Raw genomic sequence first — 23,178 nt, 5'->3', positions numbered from 1 at the left:
ACAAAAATTGTTTAACAACAAATTAAAAGAAATGAATAAAGGAGAAAAAAAACACAAAAGAAGTTCAAGCACAAAATAAGAAACAAGAGAATAAATCTAAATTCATACAACACACTTGTGCATACAACAACCTGCGTACAAACAAATTTGTAGTAAACAAACAGCAGATGCTAAAACAGTGACACATTCATGGAAGAAGAAAGGATAAATAACAACTTCAGTTTTACTTTCCCTACAGGTTTCCAGTTTTTTTTGTTTGTTTGTTTTAACTTCAGTATGTCCATTAGGGACATCTTGGGGAGTTTTCCAGGCATGTAAGACAGAGGTCTTGAAAAATGTAGCCTCGGTTATACTTTTCTAAAGTCAATCTCTCTAAACGTAGAAATTCAGAAATCTGATCAAGAAACATCTTAAAGGTCGTGGGGGGGGGGGTTCCAAAATAAAAGAATACATTTCTTGGCAAAGACGCTGAAGTATTCTGTAACATTTTTTCAAGCTTTCTGTATGATAATAGCGTTATCATTTCTCAGATTAAATCAGGGAGGTGAGGGAAGGGAGGTGTGCCATACATGGAGGAGAAAGAGAAGAACTTTGTTTGCTCCTGTGTTCTGATGTAGCTGAGTTTACTTCTTAGTTGTAAGAGCAACTCTTCAGCTATGAATCACTTCCAGTGCTCCTGTAAACACTGTTCTGAGACCCAAAGCATTTTGATAAAGGACTTAAGAAAATGCCAGTGATGGCGCGCACTCTGCCAACACATGTACACCAACTAGTGCCTGTATAAATGTGATTTTTGAATAACTGATGGTAACACTGATGGTAAAAGGCAGGGAAAGTTTGACGGTATTAAAACAAAAAAAAATCTCCCACTCATATAGTTTTATTTCCGAACCGTTCTGCTGGAATTTTTACAACAAAGACCTACTGTTTTATAGCAGCGTCTCATCGCTGTCATGGGGAATGGTCCTTGATTCATTTTTCTTCTCATAATATCTGTTAAATCAGTGGATAAATTTGTTGGCAAACTTTTTAATTACCTATTTCATTTATTTGTTGATGAAGTGCTAGAGCAAACATCAAATGTATTTAAATGCTGGCCCTTAAACTACTAAATGTTATTAATATGATTTAAACCTTCAGTATACAACAATGGAAAACTCTGCTGACAGCTGTCTCACTGTGGATGTCTTCAAAACATGTTCCAGTTTACTATTTAAGGCTTGGGGCTGGTGGGTTTAATCTGCTTTAATTTGGGGGTGATGCAGCAACATCAACACTACTACTTGGGGCTAACCTTGCAAAGCAGATGGATTCGCCCGTTTCTGCATTTCTCACTGGCAAATCCATCTGGCAAAGCTCCTGTCTGAACCATTTGGGCCCAGTAAGAAAGTGACAGGGCCAATCAGCATCGAGGGGAAGTACTTTCGGGCACAGCAGAGTCGTGATGTAAGCAAGCAGTAACAAGAGGCCGGTGCAATTATGGCAGAAGACATTAGGCTGGATGCTGCCACGGCACCAGTTTTATTAGAACTTTGCGACATTTCTTCTTTAAAAGAAGAACAAAGAACAGCAGTGAGTTGTTTTCTTTTCAAAAACGACAAAAGTCTGATATATCAACAGTCGCCATGGTTCGCGTTATGCAGTTCTTTATGGAATTCACTCCTTTGGTAGGGGTGCAGTTTGGTCACGGCTAGGCTCTGCTCTTTCCCAAACGCTGTCTGTGAGTTATTTACCAGATGGATGTGTGAATCAAGTCCATCTGGCATGCTACGTTAACTTTGGGCATAAGTCAGAGCAAAGTATGTCCACATTCAGTAGAGATAGGAGGACATTTAACTGTAAAGAAGACCAAAAGTGCTAGCACTGATGTTAGCCATATTTAGCAATCCAAAAGACATTCACGTGAAGACAATTGACTTGTGCTTGAGCACTGTCTTACCTTTTAGACTAGTTGTTTAATCTGAATTTACATTTGCTCTTAATGGAGTTAAAATTAATCGCTGAGGAACGGATCAGTTGTGTTAATTAAAGATCAAAGTGATGTCATCATGAACTGGTCTCAGGTTTTTGGGTGCTGCTGAAATGAGCGATGTGATGGATCATTTCATCGCCTTGGTCTCCCGTTGCATCATCTGAGATTCTTTCCAAAGCTCCTTTAAAGTACGGGAGGTTTTTCAGCAGGGGGTAAACTTTGGGGAAAGATGATTATTTTATCTCCATGCGTCTCCAAGAGGATATAATCTTTAGAAAAACATTTGATTCTGGTTGAAATTCAGGTTAAAACAAATCCTCACATTCATCCTCTGCTTTGAAGCACCCCGTATTTATCCAAACACCATGTTTGGTTCAAGCTGAGCTCAAGTGTTCCTGGCATTCAACGTCAAGCCTCCTGGGGACACATGCTCTTGTTTGAATTTTCTGACAGAGAAAAATGATTCAATTTAAATATACGGTCTGTGCTCTATGGAGCTGTTAATGTGGGCTGACCTGAAATCCTCTACTGGGTTAAGTGAGTGTTTGTTGGAGTAGGACACAGTTCAAAGCAGGAGTCAGTGCCTGTGAGGAGTGTAATTATGGTGCTTAACATTAGCACAGTTCACAAACACAGCTTTCCAGTCTGATCCCATGTGGTCACTCTGAAAAATTATTCTGAAAGTACACGTTGCTATGAGTGGATCTAAAACAGTGAATATACTCAGAAACTGAGACAATAGAAAGAAGAGAAAAGGATGTTTTTCTGTCAGCCCTCACCACAGATTTTTGGAAATGATGCCTCTGTTTCACATTCAGTCATGTTTCACAGCCAGACAGATGTTTTCACATCAGACATTTTAACTTGTCATCGGAGAAAAGCCCAGGTGTTAAGTAATAACATTAATGATGGCTCTGAAACATTTAGGAAACACGCCAGTCAGCCAGCACGCATGCCGCCAATGCTGTGCCACAAACACCCCTACAGTAAATGTGGTGCAGTCATAATTAATGTTATCAGTTTCACCAGCGCGAGCTGTGAGAAAAGCGTTTGGCTGCAGGTATCAAACATCTGTGTAATAACTCAGGGCCAACAGCCAATGTAGACCGTCCAACTGAGGCTGAAAATTTAATCAGAGTGAGGCATAATATCACGGCTGAAACTAAATCAGGTGTTAAAGTTATTATGAGTTTAAAAAAAAATTACAGCTAAAGTGTTGTTTATAATGATACCTGTTTGTATCTGCTGTATTAAAAAGCTTGTTTGACTTAGTGTGAAATAATAAATCAAAGCAGGCATTCTTAAATCTGCACTGGAGGTTAGATTCTCTGCTAAAGCCTGAAACAGGCCAAGTGTGGTCTGAAGCACGGTCTGAGCTCCCATCTTCATCTTCACTGCTGTCTTAATAACAAACCATTTTTATAGGCCACATCTTTACTACCATTTTGCTCTCATGAAGATCTCATCCAAATAGTTTTTGTCCCTTGTGTTGGTTGTGTCTGACGCACAGATAAAGCTACGTTTCGTCAACGATGTACATTACCTTGATCATATTTATCATACAAACACCAGCCTGATGTGCAGGGAGAGAGAGAGACGCTTAAAGCGAGCACCCAACCCGAAGTTTGAATTTTCCTCTGTATCACTTCAGTGTAGCCAACCTGATGAGGCGGTGTCACATGACTGCCTCTCACATGACCACACAGCCAGTAGTGTACCTCTCTGGTGCATTAACAGAGAGAATTACAAGGACAGAACTAAATAACAGACATGGCAGGTTTATGTCTGTTAGAGGCTCTTAAATGTCAGTTTTGATTATTTTTCAATTAATCGCCCAGCACCAGGTGAACACCCCTTATATATCTTATTTATGATATAAGTGTGTCGAGGCAACATCACATAGTTGTTAGTAAAGAGCCGATGCAGTCGAGTGCAGAGTCACCACTCATGTACAGACCAGCTCATGGGACGTTGTAATGGAGGCTGATCAGAGCATTTAAATATGCACTTACTGGTGTTTTCTACTTCTGTATATCTGCACATAATCTTTAAAATGCATTCGCACTGATGTCTTTGACCCGCTCTGCTTTTACATTTAAAAGCAGCACAGAGAAGCTGAGGAGAGAAACAACAAGTCAGCAGCCCTCATACCTCCACTGTTCTTGCTACCAAAGCTAACTCTTCTTCTTCATGTGTTTTGTTGTACCTGCTTCTGTTTGTCGTTTGTTGTTTAATGGCATTTGGCAAATGGCTGCAAGCATTATCGCCACCTGGACTGGTGGGTAAATACTGCCACATGATAAATACAAATATTGTTATTCCCCTACTGGTGACACAACAAGCGGCAACCTCCAGTCCTCAAAAATGAAGCCAATGCGAAAATGCAAAAAAAAAATTGTCCACCTTAGCCTGGCCGCAGGAACACTGGAAGTCCCGTACACAACACATATTTAAAAGCTTTTTTTACACAAGAAACAAACTGGTTTACAGCCTGGTTCAAAAAACCAAATACGTCTCATTAGCTAATGTCTTCAAGCAGTCTCACTGCACAGGGGGTTAACTTTTTTTGTACCACAATCGTTTGGATTATATTTAGGAAAAACCTCACTGGGCACTGATTGGCCCATCTCCATTGATTGACAGATAGCTTGACAGGCAGAGACTACCTCCAGAGGGCTAGCTTTAGTGCTGGTTTAGCTGACAGGAATTCAAGTTCAGTGGGCGGGCTCTTCTCTGCCGTTAGGTTGATCCAAAGTTCAGTTGAGACAGTGATTTAAATATAGAGGCCTCCACGGATTGGCTGTTTGAGTCTGTCTATTGTAAGCAGACGAATGACGTCACACAGGCTTTGTCCAATTCTTTCTAGAATCTGTGTGACACAACTGTATAGTGCCAGACGGTAGAGTGCTAAGAAACTACTGTTGCTTTTCTTTAATAAAGAAATGATTTCAACATTTTATCTAAGTTCAATCTATTTTTTCACATTAAATACAACATATCTTAAGTCAAAGTAACTAAGAAGCAACTGTAAATTTGTTAGCCCCTTTATAACAATCGCCACTTGGTGTTACCATCAACCTTATGAATTCAGCCATCTGTTAGAAATTAGATTTTTCTTCAAAAATGAATTTTGAAGAGTAATTTTCCTTTAAAGGTACATGACTTTTCAGGTTGTTACCTATGTAAGCTCAGCATAGTTTCTTACCTCGAACACTCAGTAAGACTTTTTTTTCAGTTGTGACTTGAAAACTACAAACTGGAACAAAGCATCCCGCTCCCTTTGCTCTGATACTGAAGCACAACAGAGACTCTCCTGCTGTGCTGCTGACACTTCAGTCAGCCAAAAGTTTATTAGTGTAGACGGCAGCGGAGCAGGTTTCAACACCGTGGTCTGTTTAGCCAACATAATAGACCGTTATCAACAGAACGAGAACTTCAGAGCAGTTTACAGACTTCAGTCATGCTGTCCTCCATCATCCTGTCCTCTGCTCACATTTCACAAGCCCACATTTATCACAGTATGTTCTAAGACTTGTTTTGTAAAGCATAATGTAAACTGAATGGTAGATATTTTAGCATGAATGACATATGAATGTGTGATTACCAGGTACTAGGTTAGTTCAGTGGGTAGTGGGTCTCTCTGTAGCTATCCTATCAAAATAAAAGGCAAAAAAAAGAGTTTTTGAATAAGAAGTGATTATTATCAAAAAAAATAAAATGTCTGAAAAATCTATTCAAACACAACCAAGCTCAGGACAAAAACAAGGACAAAGACACAAATGCTTCTGAAGGAGATGAAACTGACTCCAATGAAATGAGATAACATCAAAAACAGCTGAACAGCATGATGGATGGACTCTGTGGTTCACTGGAAAGAATCTTAAAAGAAGAGCTTACAGGTCTGATAATATGGACTTAGAAATGCACACGCTTAAATCATGCCTGGATCAGTTGGATTAAAAAAATTCAATTTGGCCATCCAAGCTCTCCAAACAAGTAAAGTCCTGATGTGTCCATTTGTCATTACGGGTTAACCTTACAGGATGAAGATTCAGCACAAACAATGAAAGAAGTGTTTGAGGATGACTGTGCTTGTGAGCAAACTGTGGCTACGGTTGCATTGTAGAGGCTGCAAAAAGAGTCCCAGGAATCAGTTTGCTGAGAGTGGCTATTTCATGGGTAAAGCCTGGTAAACACTGAGCAATTTTGGGCTGTTCCAGACAAAGACGACCAATCGTTGTGATATCTTTGCTCATGGCTCTAAAATGGTGGTCCTAGTGGACATAGCACTGTGAGACAGGTTGACAGATGGTGGTTGTCAGGGTCTTGCAACCAACATCTCACAATGTGACTGCTGCTATGACCTACATCGACTAACCAGCCAATGGGAATGCAGGAAGAAATGACACTGTGACACAATTCTGGCACTAACAAACAAAAAAGTTAGCATTAGGCCTGGGTGGTAAGTTCTTGATGTCATATTTTTCTTGCCCTTCACAGTAACAGTAATATTACAGTATAAGAGAATTAAAATAGCAAACACATTTAAGTGCATATTAAGATGTTATACCCCCCCTTAACAAACCTGTGTAGCAGAGATACATTCTGTGGCAGATATTTTATTGGTGACAGTACTGATATCAGCTTACTGCCCACCACTAGTTAGCATTAGAATGGAGACGATGCCTAAAAGCAGAAGTTTCTGGAATCCCCACAAGAGAGAAAATCTTGATCTCAGATGTTTCTCAGAGCATATGAAAGCAACAATTACACGCTTTAGTTGTTGCTTTACTTCATCATTTACCACAGCATTGGCAGTATAGGTGGATGATGCAGACTGATGACATTTATTTCTTGCATACCAGCGTACATCTGCACATGTTACGCACACTGAATGATGGCAATGTGGTTCCATAAGAAAAGGTGGTCTTTATTTACAGCCTTGGTAACTGCAAACATAACAGAAGGACAGTCTTGTTTGAGAACCAGCGTCTAATGCTTCCTTACAGACTGTCTAATGCAATGCAACTGAGCTTACTTCCTGATAAGCCTAAGTTTACAGTTACATGTAACTCAGATAACAATATACCTTGACTAAATATATCCAAACTGAACAAAGTGCAAATACAGGACATGAAATGTACAGCTATTCTTGACAAAATACATTTCTGATAGCCAGTAATGCACATGACATCTTACAAACATTGTACCTATTAACAACCTTAACAGATATGTCAGTTAACAAATGCTAAACACCGCTAGCAAGCTTCACATGCTAACATTAGCTTTGGATGCTAGCGCTAGTTTACATCCTTGTTTTATGACAAAAACAACGGTTCTAACATGTAAACATACTTCTCAAATATAGATAAACGTAATATAAATGTGCACTTTGTGCACCTCTCTCACCTGCAAACATAACAGAAGGACAGTCTTGTTTGAGAACCGGCGTCTAATGCTTCCTTGCCAGGAGAGCAGCGTCAGTTGACAACAAAACAGTGCAACTACTGACACCTACTGGCCAAAACAGATATCGCCCTGAAGGTACATTAGACTCAAGCAGGTGAGTTTATCCTGTTTAAAGTGACAGAAAGCATCTTACTAAATGAAATTTAACCAGAAAAATTATAGATGGGGGGACCAATATGATAACAGAAACTGATGAGCAACAATTCTGGGCTTTATCCTACTGATACAAATAACCAGGGCGCCACATACACATAAAACTTGATGCCGTATGAGATTCCTGTTCCACAGTGTAGCATACCAGGAACCTAAGAGATTGCTAAAAAAGCAGTCTGTAGGAGACGTAAGAGAAACGGTGGCTGTGCTGCATAGGAAATAGAACCTGAAAGCCAGTCTGAGGTGTAAAAAAGTGTATGTCCAATCAGCAAAGTTGCATGCTGATTAAGTCATGGAATCAAACTTTAAAATGTTTCTGCAGAATCTGCCACTTGGAAAGGATTCGTATATGTCAGGAAACGGGAGACCCGTTTAACAGGGCACATTGGAGGCATTAACACCTGCTGCAACAGGCGAGAGGAGTGTCGGCAGCACCAGGGCCTAGAGACAATGAGGAGCTGCTGCCCAGCTGGTAAGAACTCATTCCTCCAGTCTTTCTCTCGTTCACTGGAATGTAAATGGCTGGACTCCCACAAACTGACCGATCGCTCAGAAGCTGCTACATTCATTCAATCCTGATATTGTTTCTATTAATGCGACTCATTTATCCGGTGATGGTGCTGTTAAACTAACGGGCTACTCCTGGAATGGGAACAACAGAAATAGACACATTTAAGCTTTTAAAGGCTCTCCTGGAGTTGGACTTTTGATGAAAAATGAACATTTTGAACACTTAGAAATTAATGTTGTGGAGGAATCCCTGGATGGCATTAGCGCAGAATAATCTAATTGCAGTTATTTTTTCCAATATTGCTGATGCAATTTAATGTGCGATTATTTTAAAAAATTACTCATCTTATGTATTTTCAACCAACATAAGCAAAAAAATTTCTGCATTTTAACCAGCAAAACATTAAACAGATTAAACCATGGAAGAAGGATTTCGAAAAAAATATTTAATTGCATTTATTTTGACTTATATTGCAAATTCGATTTGAATTGTATTGAACGCAGGTATCTTTTTTTTAATGGCATTCTCATTCTGATCCAGAAAAAAGTAGGACTTTTCCAAACTATTCTAAAGAAACTGACTCTTAGATGTTTGCATGACTGGTGGGACATATCCCTGCTGCACAAAAATTGACTATACTGGTATTTTAAGACATATTTAAGGTCAAAGAAAAATTGCACCACTTGGGATTTGAAAATTGCAGGAGGACATATTGTGATTCAATCTAAATTTCAATTATTTGCCCAGCCCTAGATGGCATTACTGGAGTTTTGCTTCAACATTGAGATTGGCAATATAGTTTATGATTTTTTAAATGTTATTTGTCTCCAGAAGGATCTAAAAAGGGGTAGAGACTGCAATTCAATGAAGAGAGATGTCACTTACCTGGCCATTCCTTGTTGCTGTTAACATTTTAATTTATGGGTCAAATAGCAAATGAAAATTTCTCTTTTTCTAAACCCAAAAGGAGAAATGGGCTCTATCCTCTTATATGGTGAAGAAGGTATTCAATGTGAATGGATGGTACAATGAGTTTTGTGATATACTTACTTTAAGAAATGGATAAATGTCAACCCAAAAATGTACATGACATTAAAGGTAAAGAGGAGCTCAAAGCTTTACTTGAACTCCCAGCTCCCAAAACTGTGGAATGAGCAAAGAAATAGCAGAAAAAAATGTCTTCAATGCACTTATCCTTTAAACAAATATTAACAAAGAGAAAACAACTAAAAAGTTCTCCGTGTGTTTGATTTAAAAAAAAAAAAAAAGATTTTTTTTTTAGAAAAGAAATACTGGAGGAGGCAGTCATTGAGTTTAGGTTATTTAAAAAAAACTAAAACTAACTCCACAACAATTTTGGAGGAAACCTGATAAGCTAGGTCTTAAGAGAAACAGAAAACACCTATGGATGTTGTTTTAAGTAATGATGTCTCAGAATGCAGGAAGAACTTTTTAATTAAAAAGTGGGAGCAGGATTTTGCCACACTGTATTCAGGCAGTTATAGCCCACCTAATTTTGATGATATGTTTCTTAGAGGCACACTTAAATTAAAAGATGATATGGAGTGTTAAATGAACAAAGAAAGTTCAGTCAACCAAAGAAAAACTTAGTCGAACAAAATTACACCCAGGCACCAACCAACCAACGGGTCAATCAGGTTAAAAAAAAAAAAAAAAAAAGTCTAAATGGTTGGGCGGGGTTTGATCTGAGAAAAGCTTTTCACACAATCGACCAACCAAATGGAGGCCGTCAGCCCTAAGAAATCATGACGTGGGAGCGCTGATGGTTGAGTGGTTCAAGGCGCTACCCATGTACGCAGGCGGCACAGGTTCAAATCCGGCCTGTTGCCCTTTACTGCATGTCTCTCCCCGCTCTCTGCCCTGTTTCCGAGACTATCCACTGTCCTTACTCTATCAAATAAAGGCATAAAAAGGCCCAAAAATAAATCTTTAAAAAAAAAAAAAAAAAAAACATGACATTACCCAGGGGCAGTGGTGGCTAGTCAATAGAGGGCGCTAAAGCGCCCCCTCCCCATCCCTCACTATATTAACTATAGTTTGAAAAATAATATTCAAATTCTTAACAAATAAACTCCAATTAACTTTATAAATATGACATATTTAAGGATTCAAACATTCTGTGTTTAATGTTACATCCTGTTTCCTGCCTGGGCGCATCATTCTAGCGCCCACAGCCTTCCACTGAGTGCTCTTATAAAATGCACATGTGCATTAGCTGCTATCTGATACAATAGATAGGAACTCCAGGGGTGCAGAAGTGAATTTCTAACCACTCTCCTGTAGTCTGCAGCAGAGAAATCTGTTCCATTAATTGAGGCATACAGAGTAAGTCATGGAGCGTTGCGGTAAACACAAACTTTCTGTGAGAAATCACGTCATGAGTTTTATACTAAGTGAGATTAATGCTAGGATGACAGCAAAAGGCAGAAAGAAAACGCAGTTAAATTTTTAAGAATAAGGCCTTTGGGGAGGAGAACTTAAGAACAGAAGCTTAAAGCTCCTGACATTAGCCGGACATCAATTACATTCACTCTTTATCAAGGTGTTGGTTCATCAACAAGGCAAATACTTAATGTTTTCCCTGTCTCCTTTTACAAATATCTGTATCAGGCCCAGTCTTATAAGTAAGGACTAATGCCCATCACCATGAGCTCAATACTAGTAGAATTTAGTGTCGCTACAGTGGTGAGGAAAACCTTCACTGTAACAGGCAGTAGACTCATGTTGACAGCCATCCACTGAAGCTGCAATGGGGCTGGAAAGGGTTAGGGGGTGGAAGCAGCAAAAGAGTAGAGGGGAATGCAGAGAAAGGAACAAGAAAATGTGGGTCCATGCCCCAATTATTTGCTAATGTTTGAGGTCTGTCAAAAGACATAATATTGGATGATACAAATGTTAAACCAATCAACCCCAAATTTGTGCGGTCCCCTGCAGTTCACCTTCAGTAGGGCCTTTAAATAAAAATATGCATTTTTTTTAAATTTTCAATGTATAATAAGTCTCCTCCTACAAGGCAAACATGGCTGAATAGAGGGGCAGTGATGACACACTATTTAAAAATCACGACAGCATGCAGTTAAAAGGCAGAGGAATCTTGTGTTTCTAATGACGTTTTTGTCCTCCCGTTATGGGCACAATGCACACTTGCTCACTTCTCTCTCTCTGTTTTAGACGAGGTCTTTTAAAGTTAAAGACACAATGAGCTAAAAGTCAGATTTTTAGGAAAGCTTAGAACAACTATTTAAAAATTTGCTTTTGTTTTTATGCCAACAATAAGTGTCATGACGAGCACACAGGTCTGCAAAGCAAGAAACAATTAAGCCGCAACACAGCATGGCTAAAACAGCAATGGCAGCATGTCAAAAACAAACTGAAACAGGCTTTTGCATCACAAAGATGCTTTGATTTGTCAACAATATGAAGTCTGCACAAGTCAAAATGTTTTATGTATTTTTTGTTTTGTTTTGTATTGTTTTATTTTTTTACAGATGCATGCGCATTGAAGTAACGGTTATGCACAATAACACTGATAATCTCAATCAAACTAATGAACAGCAGGGTCTGGACAACAGCAGCTGTAAACCTCTCCAATCCCAAACATGGACTACTACAGGGTAAAATTCTCATTTTAACAACACAGACACACACACATCAGCTCTTTTGGTCTAATGACTCTGAACCTACTTTTGGAGGCAGGCCTGGCAATTTTAAGGGAGTTTATTTGGCATGAGGCAGACCGTGGTTTTAAAACTTTTCCAAAGTAAAAATGTGAGAGCTGGACTTCATGCAAAGTTCTCTTATCTATATTTACCAAAAATAATTGAAGGGAGGAGTGAATTTAGAGAGAGGAGGAAGAGGTAATGAAAAGCCTCCATTATTTAAGCTCATCAATTGTAACTGCAGCTGAAGGCTGGGTGCTGGCTAACAGGAGACTTACTGTATAGGCTAGACAGCTTTTCAGCATACAAACGGTTCTTCTCTAATAGGTTTGCTGAGTCACATATGGCCCAGAGTAATAAGCCCATGGCAGGTAGTTAACACAGATTGATAAAAGACCTTTTAGAGGGCACAGCAGCCTCTGTGAGTCTCTTATTACCTTTTGTATCCTGAGTAAAGAGTGAAAGAAGAAAAAGAGAAAAGAGATGTGACATTCACAAATGGATAGTCTGGATTTTAATCCATGCAACAAAGCATGCTGTGAGGAGACAACAGAAAAGCTATTAGCCCTTGCAGGGGGCTTTGGAAATTAGACACGACTATTTCAAGTGATGAGTGTTGAGTGTTTGAGCTGTATAGTAGCCTTATGTTGCTGTTAGCAACTGTGAGATGGATTTAAGCTTTTTCATGGTGTTAGAAAAGATTTAAGGCAACTAACTGGTGCGTGCATAATGAGCTTTTTTGTCTCATTTCAACACGAGGAAGTGTAGTCCAAATATTTCAATTGAATCTCATGCTCAATTCGGTTTGGCTTAGCAGCATCAACTGAAATACTATCTGCAATAAGCTCTGTTTAGAGAGCCGTATACTTTAGATCTCCCCACAGTCCTCCTTTAACAAAGTCCATATATTTACAATATTATTTGGAATCACATATAAAGCCAGTGCCAGAGCAGTTTCAGCACTGCCGAAAGAGAGAGAGGATGTTACCGCAAATCAATGGCCAGGGCTTTACTGCTCCAACATATGGGAGTTTGGGAGTTAAATCTTGCTTGGTTGCTGATTGAATTTTACAGCCGGAGCCTTCAGGAGAGTGCTGGATGGTAATTACCCCAATGTAGGAACAACCAGAGTGGAAAGAAGTGCTAAAATAGGGAATGAGAATGAATAGCAGCAGGCCAATCCTTGGGTGTAACCCATCTGCTTTGAAATGTGGCAAGTTTAAAAAAGGACAAGGGAAGCCATAAAAGGACAAAACTGCAACGAAGACACATTGTGGTGCAGGTTCTTAATGAGGTTTAGAGGCTGTGAGGGGCAGGAAGCTTCACTTTTGTGAATGGTTCACAGTGGCTGGGAGATTCCTAATTTACCCACCAGATTTAACTGTCGTACCAGCCAATTATTACAGCAGAACGCAGTCGCACCTTTGAATGAAGACCTTCTGAAATGGCTGCCAAAGCAAGCAAAGACTGTACCGCATGACTACACATAGTCAATGTGCCTTAGAGGATGTGGTGAGCAAACTCATTTTCAGTGGCTTAAGGAATTTCCTTTGAGATAAGGGCCTATTATGAATGGTGGTTTATTGTAAAGCCCAGCACAGAGTACAAATCAGGTGTACTTTGCTGATGTACTGACCATCAAAAGTAGGGATGTTCCTGAGGGACTGAATTCAAAGTCTAACAAAAAATGTAATCCAGATTAGTAGGCCATTCTGAAATTGAGAAAAACAGAAATCTGTCAAAATAATCACATTTTATTTAACATAGCTTTACATGGGATCAAGGCATCTCTGGGGAAACAATGTCACATCGGTTTGCCGTGTGTGGTGAATGTTATTAGTGCAGGAATGGACAGTTTTCAACCATTCCCATATTTAACAAATGCTGAATGCAGTTATGCTTTACTCTTGCCGTTATGTAAGTTGAATGTGACACAGCCTAAATACACCTTCATCTTCATGTAATAGTTCAGACTAGAACCTAACTGTGCCAGCAGTTCACTATGCTGGTTAATAAGGGCAGCTGTGTGATGAGAAGAAGCCAAGGAGGTACTGTCAGTACTGTCAGGATTCTCCCTCTTCTGTAGGGATCATTTTACAGGACTTTCCTAGAATATTTTAGACATATTCTAGCTGCGTTGCCAGAAAGACATTGTGCCCAATCCCTGCAGGTTTCTTTTAGTGGAAGATGTGCAAGTATGGCTAGTAGGTGGTATTTGACACAGTAACAATTTGGTACTCACAGGAGTTACATAGGATCATAGTTCTTCGCTACTACCAGATGGACTAAAAGCAAAAATACTAGATTATATTGGTTTTCTTTAAAGACCATGAAAGTCAGGTGTTGGTTCTGAGTCATGGTAGCTCATATGCAAAAACATATGAAACGCTGCAAACACATCAATCTTCATCAATACAGGACACCAGGCTAATTATGCTGTGTGTATGCTTATGATGTCTGATGTTGTCAAAAGCAATTAAGAGAACATATTACATAATGACATGACAAAAAAAAAAACAGAAGACAACTCTAATCTTGCAAAGCAGATTGATTCACCCGTTTCTGTGTTTCTCACTGGTGAATCCATCTTGCAAATGAACAGCTTTGGCCCAGTTAAAAAGTGACAGGACCAATCAGTGACAGGACCAATCAACAACGAGGGGCAGTACTTTTGGGCATGGCAGAGTCGTGACGTAAGCAAGCAGCAACAAGAGACCGGTGCAATTATGGTGGAAGAGATTAGCATGGATGCTAAAGCGCCAGTTTTATCAGAGCTTGATGATATGTCTTCATTACAAGAAGAACAAAGGACAGGACTGAGTTGTTTTCTTTTCAAAAACCACCAAAGTCATGAACTGACATGTCTACAGTCGCCATGGTTCATGTTATGCAGTTCTCTATGGAGTTTACTCCTCAGTAGGGGCTATGTCACATGTTTTGTTGCTCTAATTAGCCCATAAGGATGTGACAGACAAAACCTTCATCCAATCACCCTCCTAGTTTTTTTTCTTTTTTTCAAAGGCTCTGCCCTTTCCCAAATGCTGTCTATGAGTGGTTTACCAGATGGATGTGTAAAACAAATCCATCTGATGTGTCAGGTCAGGAAAACTCTGGATATGTCATAAACATGATTGGCCTGTTTTTGTCCATTTAGGTGACAACACTTAAACTTTCGCTTATTTAAGCAATAGGAAGTTCATTAAGCATTTCATTATAAATTGTTACCTAAATTTTACCAGCTGAATCTGCAGAACATTTAAAAGCTACAAAACTATACTTTCCATGCCTTGCTAGGTAAGTATTAGAGCAAATGTGCATCACATCAGCTGCTTCAGTGACTTTATCTCAGAAATGACGATCTAGGTTAGATCTGGTCAATTACATCTACAGAACAGTCTCCTGTAAGCACTCAGACAGTGACATATTGCAGCGGCTCTGTATGCTGGGTTTGAAATAAAACAATGAAAGTGCTGACTTTCTCTTCTAGAAGTCTTCAAAGTTTTTCTCTACTCTCCTCACCAAATACGGAGGACTATAATCACACATCAGAGCCAGTCAGGGTTTCATCTATAAAACAACATCCTGGATAAAACAAACCAACTCAGAGACAAGTTATGCTGTCCCAGAATAGGTAATTAGTCCATTAGTCTGAGGATAGCTTTTTATAATCCACCAATGTTTCATTTAGCAATTCATTACAACTGCCAAACATTTGCAGGGTCCAGATTTCAGGATGAAACGTTTCCTCTTTTTTACCTTGTTGTAAATGTAGTTTTAATTTTTGGGGTTTTGCTCAGATATAACAAGCACTATGATTACACTTCCTCCCTGTACTGAACTTTGTGCAAAGTTTTGTATTCTTTCTTAATGATACAGGCAAAACCATCAGCTCACTAAACATGAAGATATCAATTGATTAGACACTTACCAGAATCACTGGATAATGATCAAGACTGAACATTTTTATAGCTTTTTTTTTAGGGCATTTCCGATGACTACATTGTAAACTACCACCATTGCACAATCAAAGATTTGAAGATCTGATGTGGCCATGCTTCTCTTCAGAACCCCACTCCTGGTTTCCAATGGTTCCCAAAGTATAAAGAATCATAAAAAAGACTAACTGGGTTAAAGAATGACATTTTAAGTGCTGTAAAAAGATTTATTGAATTCTGGAGTGTGCCTGCACACTTTGAACCACTACATCCCATCCTGGATGGTTTGGCAGAAGACCAGAATTACACGGGTCAGGTCTTGTTCTGGTTCTCATAAGCTCAAAGGAGAGCTTAGGCACTTCCCTGTTTCTCCTGATACCCCCCCCCCCAACTCACTGCATCCTGCTCAGTTTTCTGTCAGAGAAAGACTCCTCTGTGTCTCTTTTACTTGAAGGGTGGCAGTTCTTTTCTATTCATCTGCTGTCATCGAAACGGGCTGCCAATCGAGTTCTGGCTGATTACATGTTTTGCTGCAGGACTCATCTATTCACGTCACATCCAGACAGGCTATGACTGGTTTTACTCAATTTGATCATAGGGTGACTTCACAGAAGAGACCGGGGTTTCAACAGATAAAACCAACAGATAACCTTACACAGGACATGCTCATCTTTAACTAATCCTTCAGTCAAGAGATTTAAAATATCTGCTCTTTATGTAAAAAGCAGAGTTTGTCAATTCCTCCAGGAGGCTCTCAGTCAAAACAACAATATAAATGAAGCACAGAGGAGTTCTGCCTGGCTTCACCAACCTCCACTGCTAATTTCTTCTGAATCTATTCAATAAAAACAGCACTATGCAATCATTGCAAATCATTGCATGAGAAATGTTAGCTCATTTTGAATTTGATGACAGCAACACATCTCAAAAAAGTAGGGACAGGGCAATGTTTGCCATTGGCATCCCTTCTGCTTCTTCAACAGTCTTTAAATGTCTGGGAGGTAAGGAGACCAGATGCTGGATTTTTGGGAGAGGAATGTTGTTCCATTTCAGCCTGATGTAGAATTCCAGCTGTTCAACAGTCCTGTGTCTTCTTTGCCAGATTTTTTGTTTTATGATGAGCTAAATGTTTTCCATTGTTGAAAGGTCTGGACTGCAGGCAGGCCAGTCTAGCACCTGAACTCTTTTACTGTGGAGCCGTGCTGTTGTGATGATACGGTATGTGGTTTAGCATTATTTTGCTGAAAATATGCAAGGTCTTCCCTGAAAGAGATGGTTTCTTGATGGGAGTATATGTTGATGAGAAAATTTCAGCATTGAAGTGTCTTTCCAGATGTGTAAGCTGTCCATGACATAGGCAATAATGCAACCCTATACCATCAGAGATGCAGACTTTTGAACTGTGTGCTGACAACAAGCAGGATGATCCCTCTCCTCTTTAGTCTGCAGGACATGGCGTATGTGATTTCTAAAAATACAATTTAGAAGGTTCCTGAGTCCATGCAGTGATTTTCAGTGCAGAGTCATGCCTGCTTTTAATGCAGTGCTGTCTGAGATCATGAGCATCCAGTTGTGACCTTCAACCTCACACAGAGATTTCTCCAGATTCTGAATCTTTTGATGTTATCATGTGCTGTAGATGGTGGAAGTTTTAGGTGATTTTTCTGAACCGTCACAGGACCAAAAACATTAATGTGCATGACTTGCACAAAGTTTACAAACTTTTTTGACAATCAGAAGAGACTGAATCCCTAATGGTCCACTCAAACAGGGAGGAGATGTGACATGCAGGTGAGTGTGGCGGAGGCAGATCTGATCCTGTTATAATAGCTACAGTCGATATCCTTTTTCATTTACGTAGGAAGGCGTTAATGTCCACGAGATCCAGACCTCGGCTGTTATCAAAGAATGTTTAGAGGTTGTGAATAAAAGCATTGAATGTTTTTTTTTTTTTTTTTTTTTTTAAATGTGCGATTCTTGAAGAGATCAAAACTGCAGCTCCATCTCCATCTTCCTGTTCTCAGAGTACAGCAGGCAGGTGAGAGGGTAATGTCACTGTAATGTGTTCTTCTGCATTCTCCTGACCCCTTCAAGAATAAACAAAATCAAGATTGAGGCCTTGTCCACACGGAGAGGAAAACCATATTTTGCCATTTCGTTTTGAAAAAGTTTTCCGTAAATACAAGATCGTTTCAGGAAATGTCCGCATAAGCACGGAACCACTGAAAACGCTGTTTCCAGTGTATTGACTTGGCTCTATTATATCCCAATAAAAAGCAATTACCTGCTACACAGAACCAAAGGTGAACATTGTGGTAAAACTTACAGACTTGGACAGCAACTTTAGAAATTCTGTTCAACATTTGTACCAAGTTTACTTTTGCAAGGTCAGTTTCATACCTTTCAGATTCTTAGATGAGAGTCCATATTTAAATCTATGTAGCAGAGTTGTATTGTATAAACGTAGCAAAAAAGGACAGTTGAGTAATAGACTCCGCTATCAAACTCCAGGTTAAGAGTCCTTTCAGCCTTCAAAAGAGCTGGAGCTGAAACTAGAAAGTACAAAGAGTTTAAATGAAGAGATTTTATTCAGCAGTCAGGTTATTAGCAGCCAAGGCCATCACACATCATATTATCAACCTCCAGCTACTTAAATGTGGAAATCACTTTCACTTTTAGACAACTTTCACCAAAAGAACTGACTGTCTATGATTTCTTGAGAAGAGGGCATATAATGTGCATCCAGTCACAGAGAATATGAGTGGTCCCCGATCTGCAATTTTCCCATGATCCTTATCTTTATTAGCTCATTATTTTCATGGAGCCCGCAGTGGCTGCTGATCTGTGGCATTTATCCGGGTGAGCAGAAACGGCCAATTAGTGAGTGCTTATCTCGCCAAAGATATGGAGCTCCAATAAGAATTAAATAGCATGAGGAAATGCTGGGATTAGACTTAAAATAGGTTACCAACAGTATGTGTAATGTTCCTATGCTGTATTGTTGTGTACATTACTGGAACATTGAAAATAACCTAAATTATCTCGAAGATAATGCAATAATTCTGTTAAGTTTGTTTCACAGGAACATATTGGCTACAACTGTTGAGAGTACATGTGGTAATTTCCAGGGCTAAAATAAATCACATATTTATGCAATCTTAAGCAACACAATAAGTATCCTCTCCATTTTACTTACTGAGAGTGATAAGGGTAAATTATAGGCTTCACAAATAAAAGCTATACTGGAAAAAATGTGATCAGATTTCAGGAACTTTATCAATTTGTAAGAGGGTCGCCTATATACTGCCATAAAGCTATAAATATCTAGCTGACCTAAAAGTAGAAGAATGATTTTCATACTATCAAAGGAGTCATCTGGTTAAATCTAATGATCTTATTGTTTAATGAGCATGCATTCAGATGTATTGTTTGGATCTGGAGGAAGACCTGCTTGTTAAAGTTTTCACTGCAAATGAACCTGACACTGCAAACATAGTTCTTCACAGAGCATTGGCATAGTGATGCATAAAAGTCTCATCTCCTGCATTTTTGTCTACAACACATCACAAACACAGGGAGCCAAGTCTGTCAAAATAATTTACAAACAGAAGGCAAAAAAAATGTGTATGCTATTTATTTCAGATTTTAAACCATGGTGATTTCATCGTTGCAGATCTCTCAACCAAAACAAACAATGCCTTACGTCCATGAGATTCCAAAGACTGGCTTAGCTCACCTTCAACTCGGCCAGGCTAAAGGCACAAGGGCCTGTGTCCACAGTTGCCTCTTCTGCTCTGGCAGCACTCATTTTCAGAACAAAGACAATGTTCAGAGTTTTCAGTCTTCTCAATGTAAAATATCCTCAACGTCAGCACTACAGCGCTCCCAGTTGAAAATAGCTAAACATTACAATTTTCAGGTCTAAAGCTGCTAATGTCAGAACAGGATTCTTTCACAATGCCTTCTTTGCTATATTTTCTTAAATGAAAAATACTGAGCATACTGGAGCCATTTAAACACACCTTATGGATACATCAAAGGACTGGGGCATCAACTTTCACTAGCCATTATAAAATGTTGAGAGGCACTCTTAGACTAAGGTCACGGCCACTGCCAAAGCAAACATATGAAAAGAAAGTCCTAAAAAGAATACCAAACATTAGGTACTTCAGATATTTGCTGATGGGAAAAAAATGTGGCAAGAGTTTTAGAATAAAAGCAGAGCCCAGGCATACCGTGCACTGGAAAGGCTTTTAAGAGTTTGCATGATGATTTCAGCCAGAAACATTTATCTTCTGTTGTATTTTGGCTGTGCATTTACACAACAATTGCATTTTAGTTGCTGGGAAACACAAAGTTTGAGAATGTAACTTTTGCAAAGGCCATGTTCAAATGGTAAATAATCTCAAAGGATGAATGTTTTAAATCCTGTGCACATAGACCATGTCTGTAATTTTAATAGTAAAAATTTGGTGTCAAACAGCCTACCATACTATCAGACTGACTTGAGCTGTGTTGGGTCACCTGTACATCCATTTTATTTTGAATGGTGACTCACAGATACATTTGTAAGTCTAACCTCCAATTTCCACATGCCGCGACTGCGCCGCGATCTGACAGCGAATCGTACTGCAGACCACATCGCTCCCTCTCTAGTCTATCAGAGCATGTCCACAGCCAGCCCTCGATTCTGGCAGCAGCACGTCCCTGGAGCGCCACTCCGCTCCGCTTCATTCATGATACACTGCAGGTCTATTTTCAGCACCGGCTGCTGCCAAACCGCATCAGTATCGTCGATCAGAAAGCTCCAAAAAAGAAGTAAAAAGTGTAGAATATCCGGTTCTTTCAAAATGCAACACCATGCACAGACTCACAGTTGTAAATCATCACTATATCAACATTACGTCTCATCCTGCAGGGAGAGCAAAGGGTTGCCGAGAGGTCAGTGGCTCACAGAGCTACAACTGCACTACTGACAAGGAAAAAATAACTTTTGAGGACATTTAATCAAAGAATTTTACTTAAAACCACAGATCCTTTAAGCAGACATTAACCTTTTAACTTCCTAATGTACTCACCCAGTGGCGGAAGCAGCAATATCAAGGACTTCTACTGGAAAGGATGAAAAATGACTCCTAAAGGTAAAATCCACCACTGTTGACATGCTATTCCTGCATGAATTTGCTGTTCTTCCGTGATCTCTGCCCCCGTAGGGCTGCACGCCATGGCGCAGCGCTCTAGAAGGGCTTCCAGTGTGCACTGTCACCTTCAGTTGGAGCAAACCCACAGCGCTTCAGTTTGCGGCGCAATAGTCCTATGTGGTAAGGGGAGCATGATGGCCCAATGCCTCACTTGTTGCAAGTATTTGAGAACTCGTTGTGGCTGTCATCACTCAAGTAAATCACTCACACAGTGCAAATGCTAGTTTAAACAGCAATATTTTAGCTAACATTTTAGCATAATGTGTGCAAAAATCTCTAGATTCACCACATAATATACTTGTTAAGAAAGAATAAAATGTAAAAAATAAATAAACAGTACACAGATGTAAACATTTTCCAGCAATGGCTCTGGCTTCATTTGCACAGCTGGATTACAGTATCAACATCTGCTTTATGACAGCTAACTCTCAAGGGGCATACGAGTCAAAAGGCAAAAAGGTAAAAATAACCCCTTAGCCCCCGTTTACATATGTTTGTAGGAGGCACCAGAGCTGAGATGATGAACCTGCCAATAACAAAACTTGTGACTGGAGATCTGCTCAAATTAAGGTTTGAGGAAGGAGAAGACTCCAGTAAGTTGATGCTATTTGTCAAGCTGGAGAAAAAGCTGCCATCATGTCTAACAACAGTGGAACAGATGTATGAGGAAGGAGCAGCGTGTCGATAAAGTGACAGGTACGTTAGACTGGTGGACAGATCTCTCCATGGAGTCAGATGTTACTGTTAGCTATTTTCTCTCAGAGGATCATCTTTTGGGCTGTGGAAGAGTTGACAGAGATGCTTGAATAACATTTTGACTGTCTCATTCATACTGGAGAGCTCTGTGTTGATGTTTTCTTTATATTTATAGTCAATGGCCCTTGGTTACATTACCATCTCTTGCTACTTCATTCAGAGCAGAGATTTGAAGTGATGGTGGACATTTAAAAAAATAAAAGCAGGTCGCCAAGTACTGAAACTAAAGTAAAACCCATCCCTAGTCAGTAAACACCAAGAGATCCATGGAAGTCTAACTTTCTCAGAGTAGGGTTGTTTTGGCCCTAGCCCATCGAAGGGCACCTACACTTTATTAGGCAGGGGATCAATGTAGCATATCTGTGTGTAGCAAAAGATGCATACTTTGTTGGTAAAAAGGCTCCAGTGTGGATCAACTGATGTGATCTCAGCTAGACAAAAGGATGTGAATGCCACTTCAGTAAGGTTCATCTGTGACTCAACAGTAGTGAGACATTTTTGTATCAAAGTAGACTATGAGGGCATCAAGATGGTGTCAGAGCATCAACTTGATAGGCACATGATCCTTCATCAGCTGCTGGGCTCATTTCAGTGCTCAGGTGTGCTGTAGGTGGTGTTCACCTACAGGACTTTCATGTCCTCCCGTTTTAATTTGCTCCACTTTACTGTTTTTTTTCCCACTGATGAAGCCGTCTTCTTAGCTGATTATTCTAAATGCCTCTTCTTGCCGTGTCATTTCATGATTGTTGCTCTGCCAGTTCTATTTCCAGAGAGCAGTGATTAACTGCATATTATACAGTGTAGACACAAACAAGCAAGGGGTCACTCCTCAGGTGATGATGGAGAATGTGTTTGAATCTTTGAGGCACCACCAGGAAGAAAAATATGATTATTCTTTTATAGTCAGGGTCTCTGTTTTTCATGTTGTTGCTAAAGGTTTAAAAGATCTGATGGTGGACTGAATTTCAATTTTGTTCAAAATGCAGCATTTTTCAAAGAACAAAAACAAAACCGGAAGCTCTTCTGCAAGCAAAAAAAGGTTATTTGTACTCCAGTCACTCAAAGATTACTATTTACAAAACAGAAAATGCCCTCATTATATACAAAAAGAGAAAGCAGGGTTTCAATTTCAACCAACATATCATCCATTACACCACACCTGCCAGCAAAAAGCACATCCACAACAATCAACAAGTTTAAATTGGCTTTAAACAGCCACTAACTCTTTTTTATCTTTGAAGTGGTGCTGCCAGAGTGCCTGGAGTTTCAGGTCTTAACATTGAGAAAGTAGAAAAGGTAGGAAAGCCACTTAAATCCTGAACAATAATGGATTTATTCAGGCTTAACCACAGATAAGACAGTTTAATAGACATATAGCCCCTTGTGGCTTATTACAGGGCAAATCCTCAGAACAAAATGACAACCTGTGCAAATGAATAAGCCAACAGGATAGATTTTTACACACACAGCTTCAATATTTGGTTTTTCAAGCCCAAAGGGA

The sequence above is a fragment of the Cheilinus undulatus genome, linkage group 10, assembly GCF_018320785.1.
Source record: "Cheilinus undulatus linkage group 10, ASM1832078v1, whole genome shotgun sequence".
Lineage (NCBI taxonomy): Eukaryota > Metazoa > Chordata > Actinopteri > Labriformes > Labridae > Cheilinus > Cheilinus undulatus.
Note: the sequence above shows the minus strand (reverse complement) of the source record.